This window comes from Haliaeetus albicilla, chromosome 7 (assembly GCF_947461875.1).
Source record: "Haliaeetus albicilla chromosome 7, bHalAlb1.1, whole genome shotgun sequence".
NCBI lineage: Eukaryota > Metazoa > Chordata > Aves > Accipitriformes > Accipitridae > Haliaeetus > Haliaeetus albicilla.
This window is the reverse complement of record NC_091489.1, coordinates 40,462,531-40,480,802: the sequence shown is the minus strand read 5'-3', so window position 1 is coordinate 40,480,802 and position 18,272 is coordinate 40,462,531.

The following is an 18,272-nucleotide window of genomic DNA, read 5'->3' as shown; positions in this document are numbered from 1 at the left end:
CTGCATTTTGTGAGTTTGATAATCCAGAGGTGGATTTTCCAGAAAGATACCCCGACAGGAAAGCTATTGAAACAGAACTGACAGAGTCTTGGACTTGTCTTTTCTGGGAACTTTTCCTGCGGAAGGGCAGCTGGGAATCTTGCATTCCTCAAGGCTGGGAATAACAGGAGAGAAGAAACCCACTGGCAAGGACTTAGTCAAGTACAGATCTTTATACCTGCACTTGTGAAAGTCACAGCTGCATTCAACAGGCAGATGTCTAGAGGCGTTAAAACTCTTTGAGGCTTAATATGAGCAAGGGCCTTCCTGATTACCTCTCAAGAGAAGACTGCAAATTAAGGAGAAAAAAAAAATCTGGTCAGGAAATGCAGTTTTCTGGAATGCCTTGGTCACTTGCTCTAATCGCCAAGTAGTGTTGTGCAGGCAAAAACTGTGTGCCACATGACAGGCAGCGATTCCATGAATGGCCTTCAAGCTTGGCTTTTGTAAGAGCAGCCAGGGTCAGCAGTGGTTATGTTCCAACACTGATGGATGAGGGTTCCATTTAAGTACCCTGGTCATGGTGAGGCACAGGGACCAGCACTCCTAGGGTGCTCAGTACAAGCAGAAATGAAACAGGGCAGCTAAGTGGATCTGATGGAACTGCATAAAACCCAATGAAGTGACAGGCATCTAACTGCAATTGGTTTTGTTCCATATAAGCTGGGAATGCTTATGAATTGAATGAACAATCTGCTATGTGTCTGGTCCAAAAGACCTGAAGAGTGCAACAGACTTGTCTCCCAGTGAGCATGTTTTGTGCCGGAATATTGCGACACTAAATGCCGTGCATGATGCTGTTCATCTGCGAAGAACTGCAGGCTTCCCACCACTTTGCTTGATGCTGAGTCAGGAAACAGAAGGGAATGGCCAGGAGTCGTATTTTTCTTGAATGCATATAAATTGTCCACATGGCTGCTTTCTGTATGGTCTTCATGACATATTATGTTCCATGTAAGACTTGAGAGGCACATGCAGAAGATATCTCAGTGAGTACCTTTTCCATTGTTAGCCCTTACCTCTCGCTTTCTCACACAAGTTGGAAGAAAGAAGTCTAATGCTTTTTGAACCTCTTTTACTAGGAAGTGGGGAAAAGGGAAAGAAAGCTTGTTCCTTCACTATTTTAAAAAATCTAGGAGCTGGAATAAGTATACATGCACAGCCTACAGTAAGATCCTGCAAGTATCTTTTCCATCAGAAATCAGGCTAAAACCACAACCAGACTTTTATGACTGTTCTGTTACCATTTTTCTGGTCAGACTATTCAGACTAAATTCTCTGGAGCAGGTTTTTGTATTTTTGGTAGCACTGAAGATATTTTTCCTTGATAAATTAATAAATGACCCTGTAGATGTATCCTGAAAGTATACATCCTCATCTTAGCATTTCCAGTCTTTCCTCATACCTATTCTTGCCTCCAGGCACTTTCACTAGATCTCCAGCTTCTTTCTCCCCCTGACTTCCTCAGGTGTTTTAGCTATTCCAACCCTTGACTCCTTTAGTCATACTTACTGGCTTGTTTGATCAGACATGCAGATTGCAGAAAGCAACCAAAACATTTTCTTGACAGCCTGAGAAATCATATCCCTAGCAACTTTATCCATCAACACTATATTCAAAATAGTCATGAGGACACTTTGCAAATAAAACATCATGAAGAATCTCTATAGGAAAGAAATATCAGGCTTTTCTAAAACAGTCTTCTGGGACAATATGCTGTTAGATGGGACTTTGTGGCTGGTTGGTCCCTGGATGACTCTTGCTCCTTGTTAGGAAGTGGTAGTGCCTTTGCTGCTGATCCACATCCCCACGTGTGCCTCCTTGCCATTGCTTGCCTTCACCTCCTCTCTCAAGGGTTCCTAAAGCAAGGGGTAGGAGTCCTCTGGTTCATTGGGTGCCCTGTCAGAGCCTCATTCGTAGTAAACTGCTATAACCATGAAGTCTCTGCCTTGCCATCTTCATTTATGTAGCTGCAGATACAGCCCATTCCTGCTGCCTGGCAGCTGGACCCTGGCAACATCCATGAGTCTGTGTGCTCTGCTGAGTCCCAAATATTCATGCTGGGAGCTCTGGGCCTCCTTTACTTCCCTCCTGTTACTACCTTAACACTCTCTAGAATCAAAGGAAAACATTGGTAACAACTCATTTTTATGGGGCTCAACAACTTTTGTTAAAGCGTTTTGTTTCACTGCAAAAACAAATGGAGACCGTCACGACTGCATGGCCTTACACTTTGTAGTTAAACAGAAGAGTTTGCCTCCTTTGGTGACAGGACTTTGTTCAAATATATTTTTATAAACATATAACTTGCCCCATTGGATCTAGACACAGCTGCCTAAAGCACCCTCTGTGGCCAGCATGTTTCTCCCACTGCCTCTTACACAGTTTTCTTATCCCCTTAACTTCTCCTTAACTCCTGGCCATCAACTTTAATCTGCTTTTGCATCCTTTGTCTTTGGGTCAGCTCTTATTAGCTACAGTGCCACCTCCCTTGCAGCTCCTGGGATACGAATATGAATGGGAACTGGCTCATATATGGGACAACGCTAAGGCTAAGCTCAGCAGAGGCTTCAGTGGGTTAAGAAAACAATGTGGAGAGGAATTAGTGTGGGGCAGCAAGATGCTGGCCTTTCCCAGAGTCTCAATGGAAAGCCCTTTCAGGGCCATCTAATCTCCTCTGTCAGTGGACGGACTGGATGACACAGGGGACAAGAGATCTCTTAGTTCTAGTGTATACTTTGTTGCTCTGGGTCAGTTTATGGGGTTTAAACTTTTCTGAAATTGTGCACACAGACCAAAAAAAAAGGGGGGAAAAAAAATCAGCCTGGTAAATAACATTCCCTTCTCCATCAAGTGCTTAATAGAGAAGGACAAGACAAGCACAGCTCAAAAAGCCTTATTCTAATCTCTAATGACATATCAAGCTAGCAACAGGCAGAGGAGGAGCTCTTAAGTACAACAGCCAAGAGCAAAAGAGAACAGAGTAATTTTTTATATCTCTAGTACTTTTGTCATGTCTGTTAGGGTTGCTCTTAATTGTTACAGGAGTAGCTGTGCCTTACAGCTCTGCCACTGAATCAGGATCTTTTCTGACTTAATCTCTAAATCCCAGGTATGGTCTATGCATGGGCTTTGTAGCAACACAGCTAAATTAGTTCAAACTGGAAGTATACATTTATGCTTTACATGACTGTAGTTCAGGACGTAGGTAACCAGGCAATCTGCAAACAACTGTGGCAATTAAATGTTTTCTAAAGCACTGGCTCGTTGCTTATCTTATCGCCTGTCCCTCTGGCAAGGGATCAGCAGTATGAGCCATGACAGTCAAAACGGGCTGAGTTGGCAAAACCCTGGTAGTAAATGCTGTAAGTACATCCAGAGAGGGAGAGTGCCCCGGGTACAGCCTTGCTGTTACTACTCTTCAGGCTATTCTGTGATTCAAGGTGCCCTTGATAACTACTTAAACTCTTGCACTTGGGGTTAAAAAAAGTAAATCTGACAACACAAATCTTTGCAAGAGAAAGACAGCAAAAGGTAGGGAAGATGTTGCACACCTCTGGGTTAGGGTCCCTGCTGAGGAGTAACTTCACAGCTTCATTTAACCGCATGTTGCTGAACTCCATCTGGAAAAATTATTGGGTAAAATTTTCTGGCCTGAGCTACTGCAGGTCAAGAGATCAGAATAAAATGATTGTAGTTGCCCTGTCTAACTGAAGTCTCTTAGGGAAAACTGTGAAGCTGACAGCATCTAACTTCTGCTTTGCGAGTGAGCCAGAGTGAGCTATAAACAGATGTGGGGAACTGGCTGCCGTTAACATCCTGCTCTGCTCTCACCAGGCATACAGGAAAACCATACAATTGACAAGTTATTTTAACAAGGTGGTGAAGGGTGCAGAAACTCAGCAATCTGCATACAAAGTATTGGGATAATGAAAAAGTCAAATTAAAAGCATAAATCAGGTACCTCATGGTTTAATCATGAGGGCTGGCAGAACTACAATATCCTTTACAACGGCAGATGTCTCTGCAATAGCAGTGCCTTGAAGGATTGTTTTGCTGGAGAAATCGAGATGAATTCTGACACTCCAGACAAATCTACACAGGGCTCTTCCTTTTCCTTCTCCTATTGGCTTTTGTGAACATCTTAAATTAGAATCAGCACTTGTTTCCGTATCAGGAATGAGTCCAAGTGTGGTGTTAGAGGTTTGTGTTTTGTGCCAGCTCTGCAATGTCTTGATTGCAAAAGCTGCTCTTTTCCCAGCTTCCTAGATCTTTGGTTCTGGAGCTTTTAATTGGAGGTGAGCAAAGTAAACCTCTGGCAGCCATACAACCCTTTATTCATCTTCCCCAAAAGAGGAGGAAAAAACCAACCAACCAAAAAAAAAACCTTATACAGGAGAAATGAATGAGATCAAACCTGAGAGCAGCATCTTACCTTGCCTATCCTGGCAAGAATTCAGTATATCTTTAATTTTTATCCCCAAGGCTTTCATAGAATGGCAGCTTACAAAACCCACCCCATTTTGCTCTGCTTATGCCTCTCATGAGAGAAAATGGACTCAGCAACAGACCAGGTGCTTTCTGTGTGTCCCTCTTATGGTGTGACAGGGTGTCCTGCAGTCAGGCACTGAAGGCTAAATACTTCCATTAAGGGAGAGGAAGGCCGGGTTTTTTGAAGCTGTCTTCAGAAACCACTCCAGAGAACCCTGCAAACAAATCCCTCTGCTGAAAGGTGGTGATTAGAAGTAAGCACTCTTTGTGCATAAGACAAAGTTCTTCAGAGCATGTCTGAAAGGTGGAAAAAAGAGTGCCATTTGATGCTGGATTAGAACATGAGTTTAGCTCCCATTGAGGGACCTGTGAAGAGTGACTAGGTCTTCAGAAACAAAATTAATGCATATATTGATAAGAGCCTTAAAATTACAAGAGCCTTACAAAATGGGGCCGCTCTTCTGATGGTAGGGAATATGAATTTGATCAAAACCTGACCACTTGAAAATGGTGTAGCACCATTTTATGGCTTTTTTTCCTGTACTGTTATTTTTATTATAATGAAATAAACAGCACAACTGTCAAGAAGCCTTGGTGGGCTGAGGCAATAGACACACACCTATTAATTTTGTTCCCCAAAGAAAGATGTGGGTTCAAATCTTACTTCTGCCATAGTCTAAACATTACTGAGAAGGTAATGTTCTTTGACCTGTGCTATATGCATCACAACCATCCCTTCTCGCAGCACAATACATTAAACAACTGTGTTTGTCACATAAGGACTCCTAAAGCTTCTGCATTGGGATTTCTTGGCTAAGTGAAGGACTTAAACTGAAGGACTGAAAGGCTGTTTCAGTACACATATCCAAGATGGGGAAAGGATCTTGTAATTTTGTAACCTACAATTTTAAAACATGATGGTGTCTCAGTGTTATAAAACTTTCTTGTCACTCAAAGGAAGTCACAATCTCTAATGTTAAAGGGATCACCTTCTCTAATTTAATTAGGGATTTTGTTTGTTTGTTCAAAACACTGACCATTTACCTATTGCAGACTGGGGCTTAATCAAAGTTTCACAATTTCAGTTGTTTCTGGTTTAATTTTGATCTGACCTTGATATTCTTGGGATGTCATGTCTCAGCTACAGTTCAAACCAGTGCTGTGAGCAGCACCTCCAGGAACACCTTCCTTTTTAACACAGGAACACTTTTGGCCACCTGCAGCTCAGTTTACAATACTTCATCTCTTTATTTTTTAATGCTGAGCAGGATTTAAGCTGGCCCCATACTTATTATAATATCCACTGTAATCATCTGTTGGGTCTGCAGAATTTGTGGGTAGAAAATAGCTTGAGGAGCTGTAATCCAAAGGTCGCATCCCTGTGGTTTGCTCACTGGCACCCTGTTGCCATCAGTTTTGAGCAGTCTGGTTGCTGGGCTAACAGGAGGCAACTGTTGTTTTGGGGACAGTGCCAGAATCTTTCAAATAAGCCCTGGTTAGATATGGCTCCTAAAATACAACACAACACAAGCCACCAAACCTGCCACCCCCAGCAGACTTAGCATCTGGACATGTTTCAGTTGCATTACCAGGGTTAAGTGCTCACTGTTAAACATGCTGGATAAGGTTCCTCCTTCCTCATCAGAGCCTCATAAAACAACTTGGAATGATACTCATTTAACGCATCACAACCTGCAGTGCAAGGTACATTCAAGGGCTGTTTATGAAGAATTCCCATCCTTCATATCTATTACACTGCCTGGTTGTAGAGGGACCAGCCAACCCTGTGCCATGTGCATTGGTGAACTGTATGTCATCATACAGCATAGGAGGGGCTACGATACCTGGCAAACCCTGAACCGCAGATTCAGACATTGCTGATATCAGAGAAAGGAAGAGAGACAAATGCTGAAGTGTCAGGCTACGCTGTCTGTAGGGTGACCTTCCTGACCTCCACAGTCTGTGGAAAGCCTCTTCCGTCTCACACCAAATGTCTGTTTGCACCAAAGATGCAGCAGAGAACTCTACTCTGGGGAGAAAAAGCAATGTTTTAAGCCAGGGAGGAGCTTTTTCTTACAGCTGCCCTTTTAGAAGATCTTTTATCTATATTATTTATTATCATATTATTTAATGTGAAAGGACACTTCAGCCCTAGGCTTTAGCAATTAGCACTAATAGATGATTACACAGCAGAGGCACTACATAAAGATGGTGTTCGTTATGTGTGGACACGTGCACCGCAGATTTATCTGCTGTCTGCCAACCTGCCACTGTTGACGAACAGCCACTGCCAATGCTGTGTTGCAGGGCTATTAGACAACTCAGACATTCCTGCTCAGCGCTTTGTATGCAGTCATCTGAACAGTCAGCTCTTTTGAAATACGGCTGTATATTTTGCCTGTTATACACACATGCAGGAGTGCACACACACAGAGTAATAGGAAGCCCTTACCCAGGTGTAGTTGGATTCCAGATAGCATTTATTTAGTTTACATGTATATAATGACAAAGGCTACCAAGACATGGCAAATCTTGCTTCTCACTCCGGTCTGCCTGGCAGCTCAGACGCTGACACAATGAGCATAACCAGGGGGCTCAGAAAAGTATTTTAAGTGCTAATATCCTTGTTCTAGGCAGAACAGGCTGGGAAACACATGGAAAGAGAGCTTACACCTGCAAACACTTGGAGTGCCTACTGAAGTATGGCAGTCTTCGCTTCTGCAGATTTTCATTTTAGCCCTGTTCTTGCATGGAGATAAAGAAGTTGGCATTTCCTTTCCTAAGACCTCCCTTCTAGCCTGCAGGTCATCTTGATGCTTTCTGCTGCGCGTAGGTTGGTCTACCGTACTAGCAACCAGATACCTTCAGTAAGCCCCCAGTTAGGGTCTGAAGCAATGGTCAGCGCTGGGGGCAGAGGGGCAGCAAGGGATGTGCCTGCAGCCTGCTGTTGTGCTCAGCATGTAGGGAGGCTGGAGGGGAGGGCATTGGAGCACCCACACTGGGAGCAAACTATTAAGGGTGATTCCAAGTACCTGTTTCTCTCCTGTGACTGTATTAAGACTCCTAAATTCAGCTTAGAAAATTAGGTAGCATCTTCTCTGTCAAATTGCCTGGCTTTGTGCAGGAAGCAATGCTCTTAGTAGAGATGTACCAGGACTAAAGAGGCTGCCTGCTGCAGCAGTGCTGCTGTAGTCACCGAGGTCCTCTCGCTCTGCCTCTGGGAACATGTACCTGCAGACTCAATGCTGTGAGGTGCATCTGCGGCAGCACACTGTGGTGCAGTGCTGGCAGCTGATCTTCCAGCAGAGGCACCTGGAAACAGCTTCTGGAGACCAGGCTGTTTTCTTAGCTTTTTATTGGAAATATGGTTTGTTGAATTTCCAAAAGCTTTTGTATCTGAGAAAATCACTGCAAAATGTGCCAAAGCCACTTTCTCCTCAGCAGCTGAATCCTGTTAGGGAAATGTCTCCAGAGTTTCAGAATGCCCGGGGTGGAAAAAGAATAGCAGCTGACTTCAAGTGTTTACTACACTGGCTGGCACAAAAAGGGTCTTTCCCACCTCCACTTTGACCTGCTTGTTGGTCTTTGTTGAGCGAGAAATCCATGCATGGGAACACTAAACAGAGTGTAAAACAAATGCAATACTACAGATCCTTCATGCCCCAGAGAAATATGGCACCAAGTAGGGAAGCAGCTTGCAATGTGCTCTCAGGATAAAAGATGTTTTTCTGCTGGCAATATTCATCAGTCAGGCATTCCTTGGCAAGCCAGAATTAAGTGTCATAAACAAATCAGACAAATGAAACAGAATGTTGTTTGCTACATTGGGTAACTCAGGAGGTACTGAGGGAGGACCTTTCCTGTGACAAATTCAGTGGGGAACTGAATTCCTTTCATTCCTACTTTTCAGGCAAACCTCTTCATTTTTTTGATCCAGCAGGATCTGAACTTATTCTCATTGTGCATTGCTGGAGATCATAGGCTTATGCACTGTTGTTTTGAACATGACAGACAGAACACCTTTCTGCTTTGGACATCAATTAAGTAGCGGTTACTGTAGCAATTGGAGAGGTGCCCTGGAGCTATTATGAAGTTAGAAGTCCAAGGGTAGAGTCTGGAATAGGAAATTTGCAGTCATTGTTTTCCCTGTTCATTTCTCGTAATGAAGCAAGTTGCTTGATCTGCTGTTGGCCTTATGATGCTCACAAAATAGTGACACATTGAATTTGTAGATCATCCTTCAAAATATCCAATTTGTACAAAGATAACCAGAAGCAGCATTGGGGGTTTTTTATTCCGGTTTGACCATAAACTCTCTCTGCTCCCATTGCTTCCCACAGAGAAAAGTGTCTGGCAAAGCTGTTGTTCACAGAGCAGCATAGCAGCTCTGACTGCTATGGTGACAAATATAAGCAAAGGTGGCAGCCTAAATGTGACAAAGATACCTTGTAATAGCCTTTGAAACAGGGAAACATTTCATGCAAAGGACTCTGTCCTTAGACTGTGTGAAGGGGCAGAAATCTACTTATTCCAGCTGAGCCAGTGCTGTGGATTTGCCCTTTGCTGGATTATATCTGTCTTTGGAACCTAAAACATCTGGAATAAGATTCCCACTCTGCCTGCTTTCATGCCTAAATGAGGTCTTTTTGCCTTTGGAGTCTATCCTTCTCTCACAGGGTTGAGAGACTGTCAACAGGAGCAGATATTGCATTTCATCCTGTTTTAGCCAGGTTCAAATACTGATAGGAATATTTCTTGTTTTAACCTAATTTCCATTTACTACTACTCCCCTCTTATCAGCTAGTTTTGTAACTGTTAGGATAACCCTAGATCTTATGTCTGCCCTATCAAAATCCCACACTCCAACATATGAATGCTTGAGAACAGTGATGTCCTCTTCATAAAGAACAGAAATAAGCAAGTGTATCTCATCGTTACAGCCATTTGAATAGGGCTGTGTGAGGACACAGAGGCAATGCCTATCCTGGTTTTCTGAAGATAACACGGTTTCTTTCTTATAGGAAGTAATTTGGGAATTACACAAGTAATTTCTTTTACTTGATGTTTTGTCCAGGATCTGCTCTCCTTTTCATTCTTACACATATACCCCTCTACAGAGAAAACATAATAGAAAGCAGCCTAGGAAAAAAGGTGGAATATTAAGTGATTCAGGAATCCTCAGGGGATATCTCTGCTTTAACTGCAGAGTCATCACCAGAAAAAATTGTAAATAATTTATTCTCTGCCTTCCTCTCAATGTCTTTCTATTTAAAAATGTAATTGGATCTGCATGTTCCTTGTTTTTAATTTTAATTATGTGTCTGGAACTGCATTGTTAAGGTTGTTCGATGTCAGTTTCTAAATGAAAATAACACTGTTCTATCCTGAGTATTGCTGCACTTTATTCCATTTTAGATCAGGGAAATGCATTATTTTAACAAAAAAAAGCTTTTGAAGACATGTAATATAATTTTTTTTTACTAGACTTTTTCCTAGGAATTTCTACCTAGACTAAAGATGTTCATGTTATTTACAGAGAGTTTGCTAACAGGCAGACCTTGCAGTCCTGAATATTTCCTGTGTTTAGAAAGAATGGAAGACACTGAAGTTGAGCAAAGCATTTTATTTGCTTATTCAGTTATTCACTATGCAGAGGGACCTCACACCAGCAGCTCTGACCGGAGAGTGCACAGTATGAGGAACTGCATAGACACAGAAGGAAAATACATGCAGTTCTTGCCTCCTTATAAAGAGACTAAATGTAACAAGTTACAGACCTTATAGGTATATCCAAAGATACTTCCATAAAAACTGCCTTGCAGAATTCTTGTTTGTTGATTTAGATGCATTGATAGAGACCTCAAAAGTTATTGACAGAAGCAAAGTGCTTTGAAGTTATCTGAATCTGTAAGTGTATTAGACATTTGCATAACTGCGCTTCTAAAAAAGCAAGAACCAAGGAAGGTAAGGCTGTCATAGGTTTAGTAGATGTCATGCCAGAGGCAGCTTTTAAGGAGGAGCAAAGGAGTCTCTCTCTCATCTTTTTTTTGTCCACGGTGATCTGAACTGAGCTAGGATCCATTGCTCTGGGTATGGAGGCAAGCAGAGGAGATAGGTGACATAGCTGATGGCCCAGAAAGATCTGCCATCTTCTCATCATGTTTTTTTCCAATTCTTAAATCCCTTGCCTGTCTTCAGTACTGGCCTTATCGCTCTCCCCACCAGTGTTCTCTGAAACAAATAACATCAGGCTACAGGCTTGTCTGTCTGCAGTTTGAGTCACTCCATGATTCAGTGGGCCTTGCTCTCCAAGTTTTGCGCTATACTTCATTTGTTTTATGCTCCCTAATGGAGTTCAAGCCAGGTCAGTAGCTACACCCAGAATTAAATGTGACACACTTCATGTCACCACGGGGAATTCTAATTCTTTGTGAAATACCACTCTGTACAGGGCCCCTTTGGAAGTGGCATACACTCAGCTTCCAGGCCATCTGGCCACTGCTGTCTGCAGATGTTGAATAATAAATATAAACTGCCCACTTATTTAAAAAACTGCAGGCACACGTGACCATGTATATAACTGCAGTTCCCTGAGGGCCAAAGAGGTAGCCTGAGACAGTGCTGGTGGCTCTGTAGCCTCCAGACACCCTTGTCACATAACCAGCAAGACCCAAATCTTACAGGCTTACTGCACTGGATGTCCATAAACTATGAGCCTTTGCACCCCTATGGATAAAACACATTACAGAAATGCTAGATGTCTCTAACTTCTAAACCCAGGTTCTTCTCAATTTGCATGCTCAAAAAAATACAGAGCTACCCTGTTCCCTAAAAAGCATGGTTGTGGTACAGCTACAACAGGGGGAAAATTGCCAGGGCCTTTTTGGATGCATGAGCTATAATCACATAGCTTGCCCCTGAGAACTTTGTCTGGAACATCTCAGTATCTTTAAGGAGTTACAAACTCTATTAGTACTGCAAGCAAAGAGTGTAAGGAACTCTGCTCATGTCTTAGGCTCTCTGGAAAAACACAGTTTCAGTATATTAATCTCTGAATGCAGTGCCAGTTGAATCACATTTAACTCTGTCATGGTTTAACCCCAGCCGGCAACTAAGCACCACCCATCCACTCCCTCACTCCCCACCCCTCCCCCAGTGGGATGGGGGAGAGAATCGAAAACAAAAGTAAAACTTGTGGGTTGAGATAAGGACAGTTTAATAGGACAGAAAGGAAGAAAATAATAATGATAATAATAAAAGAATTGGAATATACAAGACAAGGGATGCACAATGCAGTTGCTCATCACTTGCTGACCAATGCCCAGTTAGTTCCTGAGCAGCAGTCTGCCTCCCAGGCCAACTCCCCCCAGTTCATATACTGGGCATGATGTCACATGGTATGGAATGCCCCTTTGGCCACTTTGGGTCAGCTGTTCTGGCTGTGTCCCCTCCCAACTTCTTGTGCCCCTCCAGCTTTCTTGCTGGCTGGGCATGAGAAGCTGAAAAATTCCTGACTTAGTAGAAACACTACTTAGCAACAACTGAAACTATCAGTGTGTTATGAACATTATTCTTGTACTAAATCCAAAACACAGCACTGTACCAGCTACTAGAAAATTATCTCAGCTGAAACCAGGACAAATTCCAAGTGCATTGAGAGGGGTAAAAGGTAATCACTTTTAAAATAATTAGACTGATTAATAAAACCTGTAGACCTGCCGGATAAGTACTGTGTCCATGTACCAGAGTCCTGCCCTCTCCAGTTCCATTCCAACCAGTCACTTCACAAGTCCCATGCTCATCTAACCTTCTTTGTTATGCAGCTGGGACATCTAGTCTGTTAAGCAGAGAACTGCTTTATTTCTTTGAATAAGAGTTGCTCCACCTGCTCATCTAGAGGAGTTTCCCCTCTGAAGCACATCCATGATTTGCGGGGAGATAGATGGCACTTTGTAACTATTGATTTTATGAACTTATTCCAACATCACCCAAGCAAGGTAAAATTCACATCTCTTATCTTGTGAGAACCTAAGGAACCTTAGGTGATTAGGGCCTCAACTCAGCAAAGGTGTTTTAAGGTGGGTCTGACTTCAAGAGATTTGAAGAGACTGCTTTAAAACACTAGGTTGTAATAAAGGAGCTGTAAATGAACTGCAGTGCATACTCAAGGGTCTTTTATTCTTTGCTGCTGGCAATGGTGTAGAGGGTTTTTTTTTAAAAAAAAAAACACAAACAAAAAACACCCAGCAAAGTGAAATAGGCAGAAAATTTTCAGAGAAATGGATATATGCTATTACTGGAAATGTTGTTACAGCCTTTGTTTGGGTGACGTGACTGTTTGGTCCCCAAGGGGCCTATTCTACTCCCTTTGTTCTCTAGTGCAAGAAGTAGAAACGCTGGTCATGCACTGGTAGATTTTAGGACCAAAACAAACCCATTAATAACCTATTTTTCAGCCCTGTAGGAAAAAGAACACAGGATCCTGGTGTGATCTTTCTGCACAGTTTCAGATTTGGAACAATTTTCATGTTAAACAACCACAACTACTAAGATTCAGGGCCAAGCTGTGCTTTGGAGAGGCCAAAGAAAAGCTTATTTCTCACCTACATAGCTTCAGCCTCTTTCCTTTGCCTTATTATTTTGTTCTAAACCCTTCTATTCATTGCAGTCAGTGCTCTGATGCAGCCACCCAATCTCTCTCTTTGTCCTGCCATGTGTCTGCCTTGCATTAGTTTTCCCAGCAAGCTGTCTTAAGCAGATACGTCTTAATATTTTCTTCTGCATGACCCCGGTGTTATCTGAAATCTTTTTCTTGCCCTGTGATGCTGGTTATATACAAAGCCCTTTCTTAATCCTTGTAGCTTTCACAGGTTGGTGAGTTTTCTGAATTTATCTGTAGGCTATCAAACGAAGGTACGTCCTCTGATTCCCTCTTCGCCCCTCTTCAATCCTCTCTCTTTACAGAGAAACATATAAAGACTTTCTCCTCCTCAAAAAAACATAACCTAGGAGATATAATAATATTTGTAGGAGGTGTTATAGGAACAAAAAGTAAAGGTACTCAATAAGAGTCCAATGATCACTTGTCTCTGGGATGTTTCTGGTTTAGGTATTCATGCTTTGCAAGGATAAGAGAATCAATTGCCACCACTTAGCAATTCCTCTCATACCCTCTGAGGACAGTGAGATGCCTGAGATCTTGTGGCCTGCTGCACTGAACTGCACTATGTTTTGTGCCCAGTCATATAACTTTTCAGAGCTGTCTGCTGTCTCATTTCTCATTATCTGCCTACTTAGAAACAAAGTCTTTCAGGGCCAGGGCTGCTTGACTCAGATTTTGTCCAACAACTAATGAAGTAAGTCTTTGGTCTGCTTTGGATTTTCTGGGTAATAAACTTTTACATGGACTTGAAGAGAAACGTTAGTGGAAAGACTTAACTAAGAACACTTGATTAGAAAAAGCTCTGGGAAAGCAATCCATGAACATGCAGGTGGAAAGGTAGTGGTAGTCTCCATAAAATGTTCTCCACCTCATTGGAGCAAGAAGGAAATGGGAGAAACTGCTTTTGGGATGGTGGTTATATTATCTCCTGCCCTGAGGGTGGCTCCTTGGAGCTTGCTTTAAGCCTTTTCCTGGAGCTGGACCTAAAAGCATAATCTAAACAGAGATTTGCATTGAGTTTTTAGTGTTTACCCCATGCAACAAGCATTGTATGTGCCCGGGTGGCTGTTGGAGTGTATAAGGTCATGGATCAGTGCTACCCCAAGTAACTACAACCAAAAGAGAGGTATGCTGTGCAGTACATGGGAAACTTCTCAAATTGCTCATAGCTCCTTTGGAAACAGTACTGTTAAATTTGACCTGTCAGGTAGTGTTGATTCTTTCCTTCCTCCCTGGTGGAAGGAAATTCCACCAGGAAATTTTTGATTCCTCCCTTCCCTGCTTAACATCTGTCTGCCAAAATCTCTGTAATAGCTATTGAATCTGTGGAGATTTATAAACGAGGAGGTAAGAGGGAGAGGAGAAGAAGAAAAATTATTTTAACGTCTTCTCGTCACATGTATGGACTAGGGCTCTGTTTTGGGGCCAGGTTCAGGTGTCAGACATTCTTAGTAAATGTGAAATTTTACTAAGTCAAGATAAGTAAGTATGAGGCATTTGTAAGGATACTTTTCTTCTAGAAAGTATGAAATTTTCCTAATTGTCAGTTAATGTAAATTATTTGATAGTTTTCTCTGCAGAATGACATACATAAAGTTTTCAATCACAGTCAGGCAAGGAACCTTCCACTTTCCCCTCTGGTCATGTCACAGTAGCTGAATAATCTGGTGTGACTTTCATAACAATTCTTTCCCTAGTTTGTTTTTCTTCCTCTCCTACTGCTCTGGTACTGAAGGCAAGTTTTGTTCCTTTTTGTGATGAAAATAGTTGGGAACAGAGTTAAAACAAGAAAAATTCTCAGTTTTTCCAAGGAAGGCCAAACCATGTAAAGCAAGAGATTTTCCTCACACAAGGAACAATTCTTCAAGAGCCAGGTACCTCCAGCTTCATAAATTTCTGGGTCAGCAAAGCACTGACATGTGAAAGATCAAGTCCATACAGGATACAATAGTCAGAGACACGTAAATGCTTCTGCAATTACCATTCATCTGTCACGGAAAGCTAAACAGAATGTTGCTCTTTTGTGTCTATATTCACCTACAGTTTGAGAGCTTGGTAAGGAAGGGACTAAATCTTTTTATGGAAAAAGAGATTACAATCCTGCCACTGGAATTTTTAGCTCAACTTTTATCCTGGAACAGAACTGCAACATAGAAAGGCAAAATGTACAGCTCCATGAGGCAGCTGCTGCTTTGCGTTACAGAGTGTGTCTGGGAATCATTAGTGTACATGACAGAGAGCTTCAGGACCCAAGTCCTGCTTGCAAGTTCTTCCCCACCCCCTCTTTTTATAAGGAATTCATTCTACATGGCTTCTTGTGTTACAGATCTAAGTTTATTTCCTCGTATTCCCTACACTCTGAATGGTCCTACCCTGGTGGGGATTAGCCATTCTTCCTGAACATGCAGCATTTCAGAGCTCAGTAATGTTCCCCTAGAAAAGAAGATGGTGATCAGGTGTTGTTATGTAATTGTTGTGCCAGTCTGCTCCCAAAACATAGGCTGAAGCTATGGAGAATTGCCCCCAAGTCTTACTGATGGATATTGCTTCAGAGAGGTTAACCGTTAGGAGCAAACTTTATTAGCTGCAGAATATCTGGAATATCTTGGGTATCCTGTGATATCCTCATGTAATACAAAGGGGTAAGAGGAAAATTTCTTCTTTCCCCACTCCCCTTACTGTTGTGATGCTCTTCTGAGCAAGAAACTTCCGATGAGAGAAAGCACCAGACTGATTCCTCTGACCCTGGAAACAATGCAGCAGGTTTCCTTTGCTCCTTCTCCCCTGAAAATGAACTGAGTTCAAGGTTCTTAGTCAATGTGACTTACCTCCCCATCACAGGCACATCAACTCTGCTTTCTTTTAATCACCCTTTTTGTGATGCTTTGTTTCCAACAGCAATATATTCTGATATATTCTGATTTCTTCTGATAGTAAAAGAGGGTGAGAGCATGTTTAGTGACAAACTAACCCTGCCCCATCCCTACTGTTTCTTGTAACGCACACCAAAGCCATCCTCACAGAGGTCCTTGGGACTCTTGAGTAGCAAGAAGGTATCCTCAGCTTGCCTGATGCAAGGTCCCTGGAGCAGTATGTGACAGCTCATCACTAGCCCACAAGTCTCTCTGAGAAGAATGGGAAAGAGGAATACCTTCCCAGGTCCAGACCTTGGTTTACTGAGCTGTCATTTCACAGGTTTTGCTATGGTGTAACTCTGTTTCCTTGCTTAACAAGCTGCATCTTAAAACCACAGAATAAGATCTTACTCTCAGTAATGGAAAATCAAGCACTAGCAGTCGTTACTTCTCTTTGGGCAGAGGAAGAGTCCCTCTCAGTTTGCATTCTCTGTGCCACAGGTTAGTAAAGCCATAGTGCTTATGCAGTAAGTCTGTGGAGGGCAGACAAGACTAAGCAAGTGACTGTCAGATGAGGTTGCTTTACTGCCTTCTGCTGCAGCTAACCAGGCTGGAAACAGTGTACACCAAAGGAGAATATCCTGATTTCTTAATACTTTCCTCCCAGTTTTCTGTAACACAAGGGCAGGGAAGAAGGAGGTCTAAGATACTCTTGTCTATCTACACACTCTCGATTACTGACTTATTTAGGTATTTATATTGTGGCTTTATTTTGGTTTACCAAATGTTGCTTTATGGCTCCAATTTATCACAACAATTCTAGCTGCAATGGAAACTGGCAAAGGCCTTATTTAATTTTGCTAACATCCCTCATTTCTAATTTATACACCCAGCTCTATGACAAATTGAATTTGTATAACATAGTAAACAAAAGTACTTTTAACTCTAGTTTCCTGTAATGGAGTAACGTTATTGGAAACACATATTAAGTGGAACAGACAGACCTGGGGAAAGGGCTCAGCTTCCCAGCTGTAATTCACATAGGGTCCAACCCGGTTATTTTGCAATAAAGCTAATAGGAATTTGCCCCTGGTGTAATTATTCCTAATGATATTAGCTGTTTCTCAAGCTTTATGCAGCCTTCTGGAAGGCAATGGGGAAAAAACCCTTTACATATACAGTGACAAACTAACAGGTAATTCAGTATTATTCTGAGCAGAAAGGCGGTGATAGGGAGTAGTTGGTCTTTACTGAAAACCAACTGTTATGACTGTCCCTGTCAGCTGGGTTGTTTGTCATCATGACTGGATTTTAATACAGTAGCAGTCTACTGAAGACACAGTGTTAGCCATTGGCACAAGAACATTGAGCAAATATACAGTTATCTTGGCAGTGTTTGCTGTAGGTGCAGCCTAGCTTGGATTGCCGCAAGAGGAGGCAATCATAGGCTTATCTTTCTGGCTGAAAGATAAGCCTGTGCTCACTTCCCCAGGAAAAGGCCATTAAAGGAAATGCCTGGTGGGTCTGTCTTTTCCCTAAATGAAAAATTGCTATGAAACTAGAATAGATGCCTCTGACTCTGTAAAGAATCAGCTCCTTATTAGTACAGCTGAAGCTTAGGCAGAGCCAGTGGCAAACATCAAAGACTGCCATGAACTTGTCTTCAGGGTCTCAACAGCTGTCAGTCTCCAAAATGTGCCAATATACCTCCTGACACCAATCTCCCTCTGACTGGAATCAGACCTAGGCTTCCGAACTCATGCACTTAATAGAAGTACCACTGTGAGGACTGTACTTGCTTCAGGCCCTGACAGGTTCCTCAGGAGCATGATTTGGGCCCAGACAGGTTGAGGGAAGTCAAGGCACATCTATAGTTGATGGAGGTGAAATGTAACTGGGCCTCAGTGTTTCTGTGCGAAAATGCACAGTGCCACCTGAATGCACCCATATGGCTTCCAGCCACCAAGCACTCTCTCTCTGCCTATGCTCCCTCCATGGTCTTCCCCTGACAGCAATTCATGCTGCTGTTCCATCTATCTTTCCTCACCAGCATGTTTTCACCATCCTCCTGTGCTCAGCCTTTTTATAATCCCTCTGTTTATTATTATTCTCTCCCTTGGGAACAGCATGATGGTGGCTCAGCTTCCTGAGAGTAGCTCTACCGGCTTCCTGATTTAGCACCTGGAGACAGGGTCTGGCTGAAAGCCCACATCAGCGACAGCCCA